This window comes from Ixodes scapularis, unplaced genomic scaffold, assembly GCF_016920785.2.
Source record: "Ixodes scapularis isolate PalLabHiFi unplaced genomic scaffold, ASM1692078v2 PGA_scaffold6__148_contigs__length_123643588, whole genome shotgun sequence".
NCBI lineage: Eukaryota > Metazoa > Arthropoda > Arachnida > Ixodida > Ixodidae > Ixodes > Ixodes scapularis.
Window position 1 is genome coordinate 38984794 of NW_024609881.1, and position 20052 is coordinate 39004845.

Sequence of the window (20052 nt, forward strand, 5' to 3'; positions counted from 1 at the left end):
TTAAAAGCAAACACTATTCTGTTTGTTGACAGAAAGCTCGGAAATATCAACACTATTTATTAATCGTTGTTAAGACATGGCTGGTTCAAGCACGAAGCCCTGTCCCATTTACGAAAAGTCCATCAGGTTTCTTTGCCGGCCGCGACACATAGGAGTGCGTCGTCCAGCTCAGAGACGGCGCTCCTCAAGTAGAGCAGATTGCTTGCAGGCGCAGTTTCCCCAAGAGGGACGAAGTTTCCAGCGTCATCTTCACTCCCGTCCACCACTGCTACACCCCGGTGTAGCAGTGGTACTGCACTCGGTGATTTCCTCTTCTTCAGCGGAGACACTGGACGCAAATAAAACCTCAGTAACCTCGTGTAATTGAAAACAAAACAAAACAAAACAAAAATCATAACACAAAGCACATTTTAGGGATTAAAGTGAGGAAAGCTGTCTCTTTTTTGTGTCTATTTTCATCATTCTTGTCCAGCTCGCTTGCACCTTTGCATTTATTTGCATTATAATTACTCTATTAGGTGTTTGTAAAGACTGTATGTCTTGCGAATGCGTTATATACCACTTAGAAGAATACACGAATATCCTTCGAACAGTTTATATTTACTGAAGGTTTTAGCATATTTTTCCGAGGATCGATATTCATATATAAATATTGGTCGTTTTAAGTGCAATCTTACACAACACTAAAAACCCATTCAAAATGGCAACGCATGCGGCGGTCCTCAGGACGCGCTAGTAAAAGCACTGTAATTTAAAAGAGGAAAACGAGCAAGCATTATTTTTTACAAACCCACGCAATCTGTCCTGGGTCGAAGAGAGTAATCCTATTAATAAAAGGAGTTTTTCATATCGTCGAAGACTGTAGAAAAGTATATTCCGACAAGCATCTACAGGATGTTCTTTATGGGCTTAAAAAAAAAGTCGTGAAAGCTACATTATGATGTGTCCTAAGCAGGTGACTTGTGCGACCAGTGGGACACATTATAGGGGGATAATCGTCTCCATAACTCAGTCTATTAGCTAAAATTTGTGAATTAACTTTTCAATTATCGCAGACAAATAGATCTTCTGTCTTAAAAACGTGTAGATAATCACCGGGAATTAAAAAATCAGTAAGTTTAAACAGCATGGTGCGCTTGAAAAGCGCGCTGGGGTGCTAAAGTTACCGGTCATGGAACTGCCGCAACGCTGCAGCTGCGACAACGCACCCTTGCATTTTTTCGGTCTCTTATTATCTGCGTTTTCTTATCGACCCAATTGTGCCGGTTGCACTAGTAGTATCGTTATAACAAATTATTAAAAAAAATATCAATTTACTGCTTTTTAGTTATGCTTTTCAAGTTTGTAATTTAACTCGTATATTTATGCTCCATAATTAAAAAAAAAAGTAACAAATTTCAGCTAATCACCCAACGTATTGTGACAACCTTCTCCTGTATTCTCATGAATGAAATATGCTGAGGCAGGAAAAAACAAAAAACAAAAACAAAAAAAAAAAACACTAGACATTTAATGAACGCAAACTCGTGCCAGAAACAAAAAGAAAAACACCTCGAGAAAGCAGCAACGAGCGTCGGCGGCGGCAGAGGCAAGCGAAGGTACGTCGGCGTAACTAAAGTGCCTTCACACTCCTTTTACAACTAACGACAAAAAATACAAAGGACAAAGCACATTCCGCTGGAACAAAATGGCAACATTCAGATCAAACCTCCGCTGTGCGCCGCCCTAAACTTTGCACCGAAAGTCGTACACATCGTGCGCCTCAATCCCTACTACGCACGATAAAACTGTGGACTGTGATCTTGTGCAACGCTTGATAGGATTGTGTTTTGACAGCCTCCGTATTTTTCCATTCTATTGTTTGACTTGCTCTGTTTTGTTGACCTTCACGTGGCATCGAGATGATGCCTTTTTGAAAGGGGAGTAATGCCACGCCCCACGGAGAGCAAGCGCGTCCGTGGCCGAGTGGTTACCGCGCTTGACTCCGGTGCGGATGCCCCGGGTTCGATTCCTGGGAGCGACGCGTCCATTATTTATTCTTTCAATTAAATTTCCTGTAAACTAGAGAACCTCGTTGCTTGTTTGAGGTCCGAGTGCTCTACACGCCAAACCTTCTACGCCAACTGTTCCAGAAGCCCACGCGTGTACAGTACATGAGGGGCTCCGCGTGGCGAGCCGCAGTCGGTCTCGCCCCAGCGCTCGAATCCTGCTGTTTCGCCGACATCCGACGCCTACAAAACTAGCTTACTTCTATTTTGTTTTGCGCAAAATTCGCGCCAACAAACGTTTAGTTTTTTCCAGTCATTCTTCGCCTTATCATTTGTCATTCGTGACAGTATCGATGAAAGTCCACGTGTACTCACTTGGTTCCCAACGCCTGTGTAGGGCCGAAGCAGCGGAATTGTTTGGATTCTGCACGGACTGTTTAGCCATGCGCGTCTATCACATTGTTGCGTCAGAGACAGCAGCCATCGTGGAACAAATTCTATCCTTCTCGTGAATATCCTCGTGAGCGTGCGTCCCGTCGCAATCCTGTTCCGCTACCTGAAATGCCTTGGCTCGTAAACATGAAGAAAATATGACAAATAATATGTGAAAAAACCACCTGCGTACACTATTTCGTTGTCAAGATCTTAGCAGTTGAGGCGACGTGAATTCTAAACGCATCCTCATTGCTATTTCTTCGTGCGATCCGGTTGCTTTGGCGTGAGTGTGCTTCAAGACTATGATAAATACTGGGAAACAATTTATTTAGTTTTCATTATTATTCACTAATGATTTACAATTCTTACTATTTTTACTATTTTTCTGCTCATTTTGTTGCTTCTGCTTTGAATATTTTTAGTATCCTTCGTAGCCAGACCTGTTCGTCCTCACGAATGTGGCCATGAAGAAGGCATTTTAAACATCATCCCACCCTGAAGGAAACCAATCCCCGCTTGAAACATTGGAGGGGGTTTGGTGGCAGAGTAGGCTAGTGCACACTAGCTCGGAGCACGTGGAGCGAAAGCTCACGCTGCAGAACCCAGGGATCCTGGGTTCAATCCCCACTCATTCCGGTTTCGATCTGATGAGCATTGCACCGGCGTGCGGTCGTGTATCACTATTGCGTGGTGCACGTTGAAGAGCCCAGGATAGCGGCTGTACTGCAGTAACCAAATTTCTCCTCTAGAGCTAACTAGACTCCCGCCGAAACATGCAAATTAATGCGGTTGTTGTGGTTGTATCACCGAAGGTCCTTTATCATCTATATTGAGAAATATATATATATATATGAATATATATATATATATATACAGGTTTTTTTTTTATTCTTACACATTTGTTTCAAAAAAAACTGCAAGATACACTAATGCGGTTTTTGCAGGTGGGTTATACGGCCAAGCGGATATTATATGAGTGGCTAATATTTGCGATAAGTGGGCTAATTAATAAAAAATCTATAATGAACTGTTTTAATTACTGAAAAAATACAAATGGTTTCAATTAGAAACTTGTAGAGCATCATCGAAAACCACTAAATCAACAATTTTTGAAAGATATAACATCGGGGAAGCATTTTAAGGCGTTCTCCAAAAGTGTTCCATTTGGACGCGTTCCTAGATTTCGGTTTCTTATCGGAGCGCATCTCCGCGCCAGCGGTACTGCTCCCCAGTGGCTGAGACGCTCAACACAAGTGCGCCCGATTTCTCTTCACTATACAAGGGAGGCGAGGCGTGTCTTCGCGCCGCGACCACCGGGGAGCAAGACCGCGGGCGCAAAGATGCGCTTCGATAAGAAACCGAAATCTAGAAACGTGTCCAAATGAAGCGTTTTTACAGAACGCTGTAAAATGCTGCTCCGGCGTTATATCCTGCTAAAAATAGTTGATTTAGGGGTTTTCGATGATGCTCAGCACGTTTTTAATTAGAAATTCATGTCTATTTTCAATAATTAAAAAAATTAATTAACGAATTTTAATTAATTCGCCGACTTAAGGCAAAGATTAGCCACCCACATAATGTCCGCCTTACCGTATAACCCACCGGCACAAACCGCATTAGTCTAGGTTTCACGGTTTTTTTAAACAAATGTGCAAGAATACGAAAAAACGCCCTATATTTATATATATATATATATAAATATATATATATATAATTGGGAAGGGGAAAAAAAAACCTGGTGTAAATAGCAACAACGGACGATTTATTCTTCGTCGTTTCGGCCGGGTACCTGCCTTCGTCAGGAGCAATTTTGCAGATGACCGCGGGTGGTATTCATATTATGCTACAGTCGAGTCCGAGTTTCAAAAACGGCGGGATGACGGTTGGAGTTTCCGGGCGGCGGAGAAAAGCTCACCGGAGAAAAGCTCATCGGAGATAAGCTCACCGGAGAAAAGCTCACCGCAAAACCGGCGGATGCAGAAAAATGCTCACCGGCCTTTGAGCGAATGCGGAGAAAAGCTCACCATTTTTTTTCTTAACTTAGCGGATTCTGCATTAAACGGGGCAATTTAGAACGATTCGCATTTATCACTTCATTAAAAATAAATCATCTATTTTATAATATTCTTGAAGTTCATTGTGCATATTTACTAATTCCTCAAAAATTAGTAATCTCCCATTCTGTTTATTAATGAAGCCGCAAGGGTATAAAATCAGAACATCGTACATCGGTAAAAGAAACAACAATTTATTGACAGCTGACAGTGCGCCGTCGGTAGCTCTGTCAGATAAAGAGGTTCCTTTTTTGCGAGCTAGTATGAATAGCGGTGTGTGAACCGTTTCATCTCCAAATATTGTGTAGTGCCTGATATATAAGTAGGTGTTTGTTGATGTAATCAGTGGTGGTTACGCTGTTCTCTTTCTGTTAATTTGACTAACAAACCTTTAGTTTGGAGAACAGCTTCGTCCTGTCGTGTTTGTTGTCTTCACTCCGTCATCGTCGTTTGAGCGGTTTTCATCATGAATAACGCTTAACAACTCGCCATATTCGCTACCTTACAAAAGACTACTTCTTATATAGGTCACTAGTAACAACGGTGCCAGTGTGCAGTTCTGAAGGTCATGGGTGGTTCGCTGTAGAAGGGCACTATCACAGAAAGGCAACGTCTGGAAACACTAGCACGAACGGCTTGAAAACGTTCATGTCCGTGGAAGAAAGAAGCCTCGATATCCTACTGACTCTTTTATCCTATTTTTAAAGGTTAACAAAAGCTTCAAAGAGAATTTCATGCACAGCGCTGTTGCGCATGGACTTTCGAATTTTGGGCATTAACAGTTTTGATTTTTAGGTCTTAGGCAGACATTATTAAGCTTTCGAACTTTTTCCTGTTCTTCAAGTTTATAAAGTTTTCAGTTAGGCTTTAGTTGCCAAGAAAGTAAGCCAAAGAAAACACTTGCCCGCAATTATTAATTTGGGAGCAGTATACCCAAAAAGTTCAACAAATATTATAGAAAATGACATTTTCTTTGTTACAAAGCTGACGAATTTTAATGACAATAAATTGATATATGTTACGCATAATCACAGAGCCTCCATTTAAAAAAGAAGAAAAAAATATCGGTGAGCTTTCCTCCGCATACGCTCAATGGCCGGTGAGCTTTTCTCGGCATCCGCCGGTTTTCCGGTGAGCTTATCTCTGGTGAGCTTTTCTCCGGTGAGCTTTTCTCCGGTGAGCTTTCGTCCGGGATTCGGAGTTTCCAAAGAGGCGTATGAAGAGTTCCAGATGGGCAAGGGTTTATACAATGCTACGATCGGGTCCGAATTTCGGCGGAGTGACCGTTGGAGCTTTCGTGAGAGGGAAGCGTAGCGCAGATCTTATCCGGGTGAAGAAGCTTGACGATCGAGGCCAAGTTTCAAGGACGGTGGGCTGACTGTTGTGGCTTCTTGAGAGGGGGCGCAGGGTGACTTTGTGTCGGGCGGCGGAGAAATGCTCACCAGAGAAAAGCTCACCGGAGAAAAGCTCACCGGAGATAAGCTCACCGGAGAAAAGCTCACCGCATAACCGGCAAATGCGGAGAAAAGCTCAACGGCCTTTCAGCGGATGCGGAGAAAAGCTCACCGATATTTTTTTAGCTTGGCTTGATTCTGCGTCAGACTTGGCAATTTAACACAATTCACATTCGTGACTTCATTAAAAATATATCCTCTTTTTGTAATATTCTTGAAGTTCATTGGGCATAATTACTAATCCCTCAGAAATTAGTAATCACCCATTCTGTAAATTAATGAAGCCGCAAGTATAAAATCAGAACATCGTACACCGGTAAAAAGGCAACAATTTATTGACAGCTGAGGGTGCGCCGTCGGTAGCTCTGTCAGATAAAGAGGTGTGTTTTTTGCGAGCTAATATGAATAGCGGTGAGTGAATCGCCTGAGGTCCAAATATTGTGTAGTGCCTAATAGGTAAGTAGATGTTTGTTAATGGAATCAGTGTCGGCTACGCTGTTTTCTTTCTGTTAATTTCACTAACAAAACATTAGTTGCGAGAACAGCTTCGTCGTGGAGTGTTTGTTGTCTTCACTCCGTCTTCGTCTTTTGAGCTGTTTTAATCATGTATAACGTTTACCAACTCGCCCCATTCGCTACCTACCTTACGAAAGACTAGTTCTTATATAGGTCACGAGTAACAACGGTGACAGTGTGCAGCTCTTTAGGTCATGGGTGGCTCACCGTAGAAGGCACTATCACAAAAAGGGAACACGTGGAAACACCAGCACGAACGGCTGGAAAACGTGCATGTCCGTGAAAGAAAGAAGCCTTGATATCCTATTGACTGTTTTATCCTGTTTGCAAATGTTAACAAAAGCTTCAAAGAGAATTTCAGGCACCGCGTTGTTGCGCATGCACTTTTGGATTTTCGGCATTTACACCTTTGATGTTTAGGTTTTAAGAAATCATCATTACGTTTTTTTTTGTTTTTTGTTTTTTACTTTTTTTTGTTCTTCAAGTTCATAAAGATTTTAGTTTGGATTTCGTTGCCTAGAGAGTAAGCCACAAGAAACACTCGCCTGCAATTATTAATTTGGGAGCAATATACTCAATAAGCTTAACAGATATTAGAAAAGAGGACATATTATTTTTTACAAAGCTGACGAATTTTAATGATAATAAATTGATATATGTTACGCACGGTCTAACAGCCTCCATATAAAAAGAAGAAAAAATATCGGTGAGCTTTTCTCCGCATACGCTCAATGGCCGTTTAGCTTTTCTCCACATCCGCCGGTTTTGCGGTGAGCTTTTTTCCGGCGAGCTTATCTCCGGTGAGCTTTTCTCCGGTGAGCTTTTCTCCGGTGAGCTTCTCTCCGGTGAGCTTTTCTCCGGGATTCCTTTGTGTCCGGGCGGGCAGGGGTGACCTGGACGATAGTGTACAATAGACGAAAGTTACACGCGCAAAATAAAGTGCTGTCCCACTTGTGTTGTTTTGTCGGGCATGCATGAGTCAGACCTGGAAAGGGACAATGTTAGAAATAGAAATAAAAAAAAATGAATATAAAAACCTGGAAATAAGAGAAAAGTTGATGGTCCAGTTCCGGCCATAAACACAGTACCACTGCTAACAATAAGGTCTGGGACCTGAAAAGATGTCCCCTGATCGCTGCTGCTATTCGTCTGTTAGCATTTTAATCGATGTCAAAGTACCGGGGCTTTCATTTATTCCTTGTTTAATAGCGTTGAATTGGTAAATTAGGTAGGATTAACGCTGTTCACGTTCGCGATTCGATTTAAATCGAGATTCTAGGAGCGTCACTGACAATTTATCCAATGAATGTTTTGGGACAGCGAGATGTTTGGATAGAGGCAGTGTCGGAGGATTTATGCCGTGAGGTTTGTGACTATTAAAGCGAAATCTAAATGTCGTTCTAGTCTGCCCTATGTATTGCATTTTGCATACCGTACACTCGAATAAGTACACGACACTTGACGAGGCACATGTTAAGTGCTCTTTAATTTCGATCGAGAACGGCGAGTGCGTGCTGTTGGCCGTGTTTGTGTGCTGCATCTGTTTACAGATCAGACATCCTGGGTACATGCAAGGCCTACATTCGTTAGGTGGTGGCGATGAATTTATCCGAGAGTTTACTAGCGCGTCTTTGAGGTTACGCGATCGTGTGTGGAATACCCCAGGGGCGAATCGAAACGCGCGTTTAAGGCGCTCGCTTTGTTCGAGAATGTTATAATGTCGTCTTAAGATATTATTTACATAAGGATGGTTCATGCTATAAGTTAGATATAGATTTGTTCGTTGTGTGTCGGTTTGCGTGGGACGCGGGCTGATAAGGTCTGCTCGGTTCAGTTGCTTGGCTTTTCTGATTGCATTGTCGATTATACGGGGTGGATACTTTTGTTTCTCTAGCACTGACTTTAAATTTTGGCTGCTCGCATCAAACTCTGTCTCTTAGGAACAAATTCGTTTGAAACGATGAACTTGGATATAGAGAACGCTGTTCTTGCAATGGTGTGGGCGGTCGCTTTGATTTTGCAGGTATTGCTGTCGATCTGTTGGCTTACGGCACAGACTCGTGGCGAGCTTACCTTTGTCTAGTTTAACGTTGATGTCTAAAAAGTTTATTTCGGTTTGAGAGTACGAATGTGTAAAGCGGATGCTCGGATCAGCAGCGTTGCATCGACCTATGAAGTTCACCAGCTCCTCCTCAGTGTGCGACCGGACAATAAATATTTAATCTATAAACCTTTTGTATATTGGCGGCTTCACGGGACATTCAGAAAGGAACTGAGAAGCCCCAGTACTCTGGCATCGCTTAAAATGCTAACAGACGAAGAGCAACAGCGATCAGGGGACATGTTTTTAGGTCCCAGACCCTATTGTTAGCGGTGGTAGTGGGTTTGTGGCCGGAACAGGACCATCAACTTTTCCCTTTTATTTACAGGTTTTGATATTCATGTTAATTCTTTTTATTTCTAGGTTTAACATTCTTCTCTTCCAGGTCTGACTCATGCATTTCCTAAAAGACAACACAAATACCCATGAAGTTTTTTGTTTTTTTCTGGAGACATCACTTTAGTTTGCGCGTGTAACTTTTGTCAATTGTACACTATCGTCCTGGTCACCCGTGCCCGCCCCGACACAAGGTCACCCTGCGCCCCCTCTCAAGAAGCTACAACCGACACCCCACCGTCCTTCAAACTTGGCCCCGACCGTCAAGCTTCTCCACCCGGATACGAACTGCCCTACGCTTCCCTTTCACGAAAGCACCCCGCCGAAATTTGGACCCGACCGTAGCATTGTATAAACGTTTGCCCATCCGAAACTCTCCCTACGCTTCTTTGGAAACTCCACCCGGCATCCCGCCGTTTTTGAAACTTGGACTCGACCGTAGCATTGTATGAATACCACCTGCGTTCATCTGCAAAAATCTGAAGAATTCGCCGTAGAAGCAGCACGTGTCAACTTCGAGCCATCCGAGTTTTCGTCTTCTGGAGGAGTACCACGACTCTTCATGTCTCCGTTGGACGCGTTCATCCTGCAGTCTTCCGGTTGCCGGTGCTAGACAGGAGACGGTTAGCATCCCGTATTCTGCCTTTCCGTTTGGCGATCGGTGGTGTACCTGCGTGATCAGGGCCAGTGGTGGCTGGAGGTTTTGGACAGCGGATTATCGTGTTCGAGAGGGGAGCAGCTCCTGGAGGGTGGATTAGACCTCGTCAAGACATAAATCTTCGAGCGCGGGTGTTGCCCGTTCAGCAACCCCGCTTTCTCTGGGCACAACCTTGACATTATGATGAGTGTCGCCTCGATTTCGGCAGATATTAGCGGCGGAGCTGCTGCCGATGCATTGACCTGTTGCCTTTAGCGACGCTCTGTGTGGAGGGCCCCGTGTAGATGACCGTCCTCCGCGATCATGGGCACATGGCACAGGGAGTATTCTTTGGCGCATTCCTCGTCGGTGTAGATTGACGGTGTGTTTTGGCGCTCCACTCATTGAGGCGGCAGCCATGGAATGGTGCTCAGATGTCAGCCGGCGCCACTCCTTGAGATACCTGCGGCTGTTAGTTCCAGCGCACCCGAGAAGCGAGCCCCACGAGGGTGTGATGCTCCATGATGCACCACATTACAGCCCCATTGTTTGGGGGGCGTCGCAGTGGGTGCTGAGAAGCCAGCCGATGGCCGCGATTGCGGCTACCCCGGGGGAGCTCGACCGCTCGTGGGAGGACCGCCGCTGGAGATACCGCGGTACTCCTCCAGTAGACGAAAACGTCTACCGACCATGGTTGGCCTTGTGGCATGGCTGCAGGTAGTCGAGGTCAAAAAGAGGCACAATTAGAACAGATGTGTACGTTGTTACTTAACTCTCAACACTCTTCGCCGTTTTCATAACTCTCAGCACTCTCTGCGACGTTCAATGAAATGTTTCAAGACATGAATGTTAACTGGTCCGATAAGTGTGCCGATTATAGGGCCCCGTATTCGATATGTGAGGCGTTTAATTCACGCCTGGACCTCAAACGGCCCATCACATTGTTTAAGGGCTGAAGCTGAAAACTCTTCGCTGGCGCCGCTGAGTGGGCGAGACGTCGGAGAACCAGATTTCCGACGGAAAATTTGATGTTTCACCGGCATTTATTACATAGGGTTCGTTGTCGTGAGGGGGTTACAGCTACACCACCCACCCTCGTGGTGGTCCTCTGCCCCATTGTTGTGCTCCTCCGTTAGCTCGTTCGATAGAGCACGCTACTTTTAATCTCAGGGTCGTGGTACAAGCCCTATATTCGGCGTAAAATGTGGAGACTCAGAAAAGAAAACTGACTCTCAGTGTGTTTCAGCTTTGACTGCCCTCGTGCCCGCCCATCACCATGTTCCTAGACATGTTCATTTTTTCCTTTCGTTCCCAACAATATATATAGTATATTGATATCCTCAGATATAGTAGAAATATTCAGGGGACTGAAAAGGAATGATTGAATGTTATTGAAATTAGAAAGCCGCCGAAAGACGAGATTTTGCAGAGCCGGGATTTCAACTGAGAGTCTTACTACTGGTGAGGTATTCTAAACACTACACCACCTGGCTTTTTTTTCTGTTTCTATCTCTGTCTCTGTCTTTTTTTAAATTATAGAAGCACCGGAACAGAATGCAGCTAATAAGAGGACCTCTGGAGTCATCCTGCTCCAGAGGTCCTCCTATTAGACACCACTTGTAGGCACCACACTCCGAGAAAAAGTGAGCACCCCCCCCCCCCCCCCCTCCTAGTCATCATGCGTTTTGACGGTTGTAACTACCCCACAGGCTTACTTAACTACTCACTGGGCTCGAGCTATTGAGCGTTACCACCCTGTTGGAAGGTAACAAGCATAGATTAGTCACGTTTTATAAACGCTTGAATTGAACATTCAAGAGCATGCAGTCGTTCAATAGTAAAAGTCACTTCAAAAATCTAAAAAAAAAGTACTTGAAACTTGTTTTCTTTGTGCGCTGGTTACCATTTATTCAAATTTGAACCGGTCGAAACATGCGTGTGACTGAGTTTGCCTAAACTGGCAGAGAACAAACGTTGCCAAAGAGTACAGGCAACCTAGGTAGACACCTACTAAAACCCGAGGCAGATAAAAAGTATCGCGGTTGTCTTTTTTGGTTCCGTCGCGCTGCTAGTAAACGTAGTAAACAGCTGGCAGCTGTCGTCGTGCTCGAGGAATTTAACCAAATCTCTAGAAAAGCACAGGAAGCTAAGCGCAGGCGTGAGTTGACTGGAATGTTCGCCGGACGAGATACTCTTGTCGTCTTTTATTATGCGGTTCAGTAAAGAGCGTGCTCTCATTAAAGGTGTGATCGGTCAGTTCTGCGTGCTGATCAGTTGCAAATGGCCTCCGCTCTTCGGTTCTGCCGAACTTGCACGCCTTTCATATCACTTTATTTTATTTTTTTTGCTTTCAACAGCAGTGAAGTATTAAGTGTTGAACACCACGACTGAGGCCGGACAGGACGAACGTACAAAGATATCTGGGATCATACCCGTGTATTTCAGTATTTCTCTTTCTTGGGATGTATGATTCGCCTTCACTGGCTCATCTGGCGCATCTCATCGAGCATACTAGATAAAAAATGCTTCAAACATAAATGCTTCAAACAAGTGTGTGTCATCCAAGGCGGAGTACTTTGAAGGGGACTAAGGTTTCAGGCCTTTCGACACGCGTTCCTTTTACCTGTATAAATGATTCCAAGTAAATTTCCAAAAATAAGGCGTTGGCAAATATACACGTGCTATTTGGTTTAGATTTTTTTTTTTCTTTAGAAAAACTACTGCTGGGGAAGCCATCAGCTGCACCGCAGAGAACTACGTTCTCGGCGATCTTTGATGCTTGAGGCCGGTTCAGACACTTGCGTTCGAATGCTTTTGACAGCGTTGCGTCGAGAACCGAAAGCGACTCACCGCACATCTCTGCTCTATATGAAGCGTGGAATCCAATTCAAGGAATCGTCTTGGCACGCGATATAAGTAGAAGGGATGTCCTGGTTTCTCGCTGCCGCAACGCAGTCAAACGCAACTGTCTGAACCAGGCTTTAGATAATTTAGCATACGTATTTCGCGTTCGCTGTAGGTGAAGGCACGGGTCTGAAAACGGCAATTCTGCACTGTCCTCTTGGCGAGAAGGCGAGCGCATAGAACGCATATTTGAAAGACACGCGCTTGAGCACAAACAATTGTAGCGAAAAGAAGAAAGCTGAAACAACGCTTCGGGAAGGACCGGCAGACGGGCTTCGCTAGAATCACCTGTACTCAACATAAATTTACTCCACTGTGATTTACTTAACCGCCACTGAAGTCATCGGATACGTAAAAAGAGAAAAGAAAATGCATCAGAGTGCTCAGAAAGCTGTGATTTCAGAAGTTGTTTTCGATAATTAATACAATTAATTAAACAGGCTTCTGTATCCCAAGTAGCATACTTTCTAGGCCTAGGCTTGGGCCAGACTTGGGCAAACTATACTTCGTTTCAGCTTTGGTCCGAGCGCGGCCGATGTTGTGCGCCGAAGGGCCAATCGAGGAGTGCAAAAAGTGCAGCGTCATGGCGTGCTCTCTGCGCTTGATAGGACTAGCCGGCGGAGGAGCGCGCAGAGAGACGGCGAATACCTGCTGGTCCTATCAGCTGCAGAGAGCACGCCATGACGTTGTGCCTCTTTTGCTGTTTGATTGGCCCTTCGGCTCATAACATCGGCCGCGCTCGGACCGAAGCTGAAACGAAGTATAGCGCTAAATTGGCTGAAACTTGGCACTAGCTTGCGCCAAACTGACCCAAGTATGAGCCAGGCAAGTGTGCTGTTAGGGTATACTTGAAGTGTAGGCAAGCGAAAAAACGAAACTGATCAAAACGTGACCTGTAGCGACTATTCGATTTGATTCATAACCTGCAGTTCACTTTTGCAATGGATTACATTAGAGATACGAGCGCTTTCCTAAGGGCAGTAGAGGAAAATATTATATACGGATAAATCTTGGACAGTCTTTTCGTATTTATGCAAAATATGACACTGGTCACCATCCTAATCATTCACAGAAAATACAGCAGTATATACGCCGGTGGCGTCGACTAGTCGCGTATATGTCAATATCTCATGTTGTACCTTGTGCTGTTTGTGAACGCGTTCATGTATAATATTCGATGGTGTCTGTATGTCGCGTAGGTGTGAAGTGTGGTGTGAGGTATGTACGTGCGTGCATGTCTGGCGAGACGCTCAGAGGAGAGACTGTTGGTTTCTTTTTTCTTAGTTTGAGCGCTGTCCGTTAGGTGGCGCGTGTCGCCGCCCGATTCAAGGAGTCGCGCATTTACGTGTCGACTTATTTGAGTGAAAAACATGGAGGCGTTTTATGGCTCCACGGAGCAGCCACAAAGGGTTCGGTTCTCGGCTTCTCGTCCCAGTACGATCAGTCCCATAGCCAGTTGAGTGGGTGCGGTCAATAGTTCGTGCACAGACGCGGTGGGGATTACCAGGGACTTGAAAGTGGATAACGAATGCTAACAGGTTAGCAGGAGCGTTGAACGATCGAAACCGACGCCGCTTGAATCGGTGATGCCTCGCCTCGCCGCTGTCAACCGAAAACGCCGGATCACTTGCGGCAAGCACAGAAGCAGATTCTCTGTTCAATAAAGACACAATTTCATGTGTCGCTATACGATTCCTTCTTTGAATGTTTTCTGGCCGCGAAGTAAATGCAGCCGGCCGCGCGAAAGAAGTCGCAAACAAACCCCCTCGAATGCCCCCCCCCCCCCTCACATCGCAGCCCCTACTGGGAATAGGTGCGGTGCCGCTGCTTCGAGGCGCGTTTTGGAGTGCTTTAGTGCGCACGGAAGACAGCGAACGGGCGTACGCACTTGAGAATCGCATATTAGCAAAATGCCGTCCAGCTCGCTAGGCCTTACTTGAATTGCTCCACTGTCGCTTGCCAGCCGCCATGTTGCTTTTGGGGGTGGTCACTGTGACTACCTGTTGATTGCACGCCGTGTGACTACCCATGGGGTCGTTAGTTTTACTAAGGGGGGGGGGGGGAGGGTAGCGAAATGTGCGACGGCTTCTGACTACCCCAAATGTAGTACCCTACGATTACCCTTTTGTTTAAAATGCACACTGGCGTTGAGCGCGACATCCTGCCGCGCTCAACGCCAGTGTGGTGCCTACAACCAGGGATGGCAAAATTACTTTTAAAAATAATAAATTACACTGTCGTTACTTTTATAGAAACTTTGAAAATATCATTAAATTACATTACGATTTACCTGGAATAAAAATATAGAATTACATTACAATTACTTTCCAAATGTGTTGACATTTATTTGAAAGTACCTTTCAATGCCTGGAGGCGGTAATTTGTGTTCATTTTACTTGCAGTATATATACCAGAGCTTTGGTCTTTCTGTTTACACAGCAATAGCATTATGCACCTCAAATTGAACCACAATGGAGAGTCGATCGGTTGGCGCACACTGCAGGAGTATTAAACCTGATGAAATACTTCTTCACATGTGACTCAAAGACAGGCGAATTACATTAATCATTACCACGAAACGTAATTTAGTTATCGTAAATTTATTGCTGTAATGTAAATATTGTCATCTCTGCTTGAAACGCGGTGAGACTTGCGCGTTTACCGCGTCGTCAAAAGTAATCTTTCAATTTCCGCCTGATGAGGCCATTCAGGTGCCATCTTGTCGCCGGCCAGAATCCTGGAGGTGTCACAGCACCAAAGGCGGACGCGCGGCCAACACCTGTTCTGCTACAGGTCTTCATCTCCCTTTACATTTAACGGAAGCTTGGGCAGTGAGTAGTTGGGTCTTCGCGACGACAACGACATCAGAGTTCGCCACTAGTTTTGCCGGAATTTTGAGCACCAACCTCCAGGATCGCGACATCCGACAACATGACACTGCAGTTGTGACGTCATTTGACGCAAATTCGGACTATTCTAATGCGGTTAAGTAATAACACGGCGAGCATGCCACTTAGAGGCGTTCCAGGTACAATGGACAAAAAGTACGACATTTTCTGGCACGTAAATTTATGCTTGAAAGCCTAGGAATATTTTTTTTATTTGATAGTGTTTGATTTGACACTCTCACTCTGAAGGATCTGTATTCTGCAGAGTAATACAGTCGACACACAATTTTTTATTAGTAAAGATGCTGTGGAGGGCACCATCTCTGCAACCATCCAAAGTGACCTTTACACACTTCAACATTTAGCTCGCCCTTTCAAAGAAGATTAAGGCACTGGGATCACCTATACCTTTACAAGTTTCGGTCATGACGTCACAAATATAAACCGTATGGTGGCATATTACATGAGCATGTTCCCAGTGTTCCGCGATGACCGCCGTTAAGACGTGTTTTTGTTTCCTGATTGAATGATTTTTTTTAATAATCAATGCGTCCCATTGGCCGTCTTGTCGGTGCAAAAGCATACATCATAAGAGTTGAGTTTTCTTAAGATGTGATGACAAATGCTTTTTTATTATTATCACTAATATGTTGATCGCACGCTGAATATATAAATTGTATCTAAATAATGCAGACAAAGCCGAGAAACTCAGTGAGCAGCGTGTTTTGAGCCTGCTGGACGTGGTTTTTTATGGAGTTTTCTCATCCCGAGAAGCAACACTAAATTCCACTAGGAGACTTACCGCATAATTAAGCTGGACACGTTCCCTCGCTCGCTATTGTGCGAAAACCTGAATTAGAGCAATTTCATTGCAATTCAATTTCCCGGTTAAAGTCCGCTGGGAACCTGTTTGCGCTAAATATAGCAGGAAGTAGAACAAAGTTTTCTTTTTTTTTTTTTTTTTCGTGCTTTACTTCCGCAGTACACTTTAGTGCGACTTTGTTTTAATTCCAAACATATGCATTTCCTTGTAAAAAAAAAAAAAAAATTGTTTCTCAATGCCGAAACCCGGGATCGAACCAGGGACCTTTAGATCTTCAGTCTAACGCTCTCCCAACTGAGCTATTTCGGCTTCGCACTTTACTGAAAGAAGGGCATAAATACGCCAGCGTCGGACCGTTTACATATTCATCGATTGTTTGGAGGGCTACCACTGCATCATCATGAAGGAAGCTCCACTTTTCAATTGTAACTACCTCTAATTGCAACCACTCTCGAACGAATCTACAAAATATCCGCCCCCCCCCCCCCCCCCCCGCCCCGCTCCCCACGAAAAACAAAACAAAATCTTGCACTGATATTTCGGTAATCTAGCCTTAGCTTCATGGGTAGCTCTTACCCTCACCGTAGATCCCAAAAAGTTCCAAAAAAATCCGATTGCGTCACTCATTTGGCGAACGTGTAAACACGCACACACGCACATATACAGCATCGCGCCCGTATGCCTCCTCTTGCGATAGACGTCGTACGTGACTCGACCTCTAAAGTCGCTGTAAATCCGCTGAAGCCATTAACTCAGCAATTTCACAAAGGCTACGGGAGACGGATGACGTTATGTGTATATGGCAGGGCAACCACGTCAGTAAAAGAGAAAAGAAGCCGCGAGGCAAGAGTATGTTTTTTAGTGCTTTCGAACGACAAAAACAATAAAACGTCCCGTTCTTTACGGTCATTAAACAACGGTTAATTTTGTGACACTAGCTACATCGCGTAGAAAAGCAATAAAACTTTTCACTCCCCCCCCCAAAAAAAAAACACAACGGCTATTTGGTCTTGTCACCAGCATGCTTTGGCGTTAATTATAGGGCTAACTAAAATGGCCGCTAAGTGGGAGTAATCCTTCCGACTACAAAGTGGATGATGACGACGCGGTGTCTGCTACGTACTCGGCAAAATACCTCCTAGATAAGAGGGCCTACTGCTATATTTTTCACTTCGCTGACCTAAGGCCATCGCAGAGCATGGTTTGGACAAGGACGATGCGTTCGGTAGCAACTGTGTTCATTCGAAGAGAATCCGATTACTAGCCGAACGCGGACGCGGCGCTCGTGTGCCGACTGGGCTCCACGCTAACCTCCTCGAGCAAGGTTCGGCACTATCGCGAGCCCTATACTACTTTAGCAATTATTTTTTTTGTATTAATATGTCTTTATCGCAACATACGTTTGCAATGAGTTTCTATATGTCGGTATTGGTGTACATTTCCCGTGCATTCTTTGTATCGCGATGCAATCATGGGCCAACGTATCTTGCGGCTATTGTTGAAGAATGAACGACCTCCACGTGAAAGCTAAAACCACTGTTTTCTTTTTGTTTTATTTGTTTCAAGGGAGCGACGGGTAAAGAGACCTCAAAGCTTTGCCATCGAGCAGATCATGGTTTGTTCTGGATATCAAGTTCGCGAGATTCGTGACTCCTTCCCTACACTGCAAAGATTACTTATTTCTGCCGGGGTGCTTCAGTTGGTCCACTATTGTCTAGTTTCAGACCGTTAAAGGCAATGTGGGCTCGAGCTTCGCAAGCGTGCGTTAAACTTCCCGTACCCATTACTTTGATAGGGTTAAAAATCTGCCTTTAGAATGCCAAATACAAAGACCAGTTCATTCCAAGGCGTTACTACAGAAAAAATGCGTCAGGATCAGAGTAGGGAATGCTGTCCTGTCTGGGTGCAAGTTGTCTAAAAAAAAACGCGGCTCCATTGACAACGTAAAGTTCAACCTAGTGATGTCTCGCTTGGTTCCCAAAGCTCTGTTAAAAGAAAAAGGCAATTTTTATGCTTAAACTTATTTCGGGCTCGATAAAGCTCATTTTATATTTCAAGTTACATCCCACAAACAAAATGTGTTTTTTTGTTTTGTTTTTGGGCTATTCGATCGTGGAATTTGAATCGAAAACTTTGTTGATCCAATCTACCTGCTACCACCTCCGACCCAAAGCCTTTATTTACCTAGAAGTATAAAGGAATGGCTTTTTCACGCTTTAAACGTTTTCCATTTTGAAGACTGTCCTTGCTCGTTTCAATAGAAAGCCTTGTCCGCCGGCGCCTGTGGGAAGCTTAATATAATTGGCTAACATGACGTTCTTCTAAAATCGGCAGTGGTGAACCAACAAGCTATTGGAAAAACTCCTCCTCCTCAAATCTAATTAAATGCCGCGGTATAGTCGTAAGCTTATTTTTGTTTTGTGCTAATAATCTATCAAGTTAAGTAGGTAGCAGAAGGTAAACCTTTTTTTTATAAACCTATTACCGTTTGTACAAATTTTGACATCTGAAATGGATTGGTTCTTTTTTTTAACAATATGTATTTTAGTTTTTTGCCCCGGTAAAATGTATTCCTGCATTTGTATTTCCAGACAGATTCAGATGTTTCAAATGCATTTCTGGAACCTATTGCGATACCTTTATATTAATCAATTTTCAGCATGAGTATTGTAGCTGTTTTTTCATGTACACCAGAATTTATATATCCGAACATATTTTAGAGTATTTCTCTCCAACCTGCTCCTCAGGAAGATCACGTAGAAAAACTAGCGTTATAGGCAACAACCTGCAATCCTGTTTTGTTTGGCGCTATCTAGAAGCTGAAGCAAGGAATATTGGGTATCCCTGTGAGTGGCGGCTCCATTGTTCAAACGTGAGCTATTAGTCTGCTGGCGCCGCTTAGCCTAGTGTCTGAGTCAAGACATACTGGGTATCCCAGGTAGCCGTGATCGCGCAACATGCCAGTACAGCGGAAGCTATAGCCCTGGCGGGCAAATGGGAATGTGATTGCGTATCACCGAAGCGCGCCTGTGCTCCGAAGAAGTATCAGGCCTTTTCGCTGCGTCATCCTCCAATATATGTGCGTTGCGCTCCTATATATCGCGCATTTCACGCAATCTGAGGCTTATTATCCACCCTTTGCCTAGTTACAACGAGACATTGTATGACCATGGGCTTTCACTCTGCCGGCGCCGCCTGGCTGTTGCCGGCTGGCTAAAGACATGACGAAAATAATCCCTGGAGAAGGGGAACAAGAAGAAAAAAGGACAAGCCCACATTTCCAAACACAGCTAGATGACTGGTGCGCGACCGAAAAAATCCGCCAGGTCCGGGTATCGAACCCGGGACCTCTCCATTTCCAGTGGACCGCTCCACCAACTGAGCTCATTTTTTTCGGTCGCACATCAGTCACCTAGCTGTGTTTTTGCGTATGTGCTTTGCGTATGTGCTTTGTGCTTTGTCCCCCTTGTTTTCCGTCTTCAGGGAATATTTTCATTATTCTTGTCCAGCGCGTTTGGACCTTTGCATTTAATTGCATTTTAGTTATTGACATGTTTTCTGAAGAGTATTGACTCCTCAGAGTTGACATTCATGGGTGAAATATAAACGACGGCACAGCGTGTGCCTTAGGGATATAGATTTATTATAATGTAGGTTAAAGTTTCTGCTGGCGCTGGTGTGCGGTTTCAAGAAAAAACAACTAGTACCAGTCTAAATCTGAACTCCGGTAATGCATTTATATAGTAAAAGGTGGGTGCATTTCCTTTCTGAATCTGAAATTTAAAGCAAATATTACGAAGCCATATTATGAAATAGATAGCTTTAAACATTTATAAGTGGAGTAGATAAAAATATTGGATACTTACAGATAATTTTCTTTCAAATTGATGGCTTTAAACACCGTGTCAAGATAGTT

General features: G+C 44.3%; 1 non-coding gene across 1 annotated transcript; it reads right to left on the reverse strand.

Moving 5' to 3' along the window:
• Positions 1-16372: 16372 nt before the first annotated feature.
• Positions 16373-16445, reverse strand: Trnaf-gaa. The gene has a single exon. It is a non-coding gene; the product is annotated as a tRNA-Phe (tRNA).
• Between the last annotated feature and the right edge of the window lie 3607 nt (positions 16446-20052).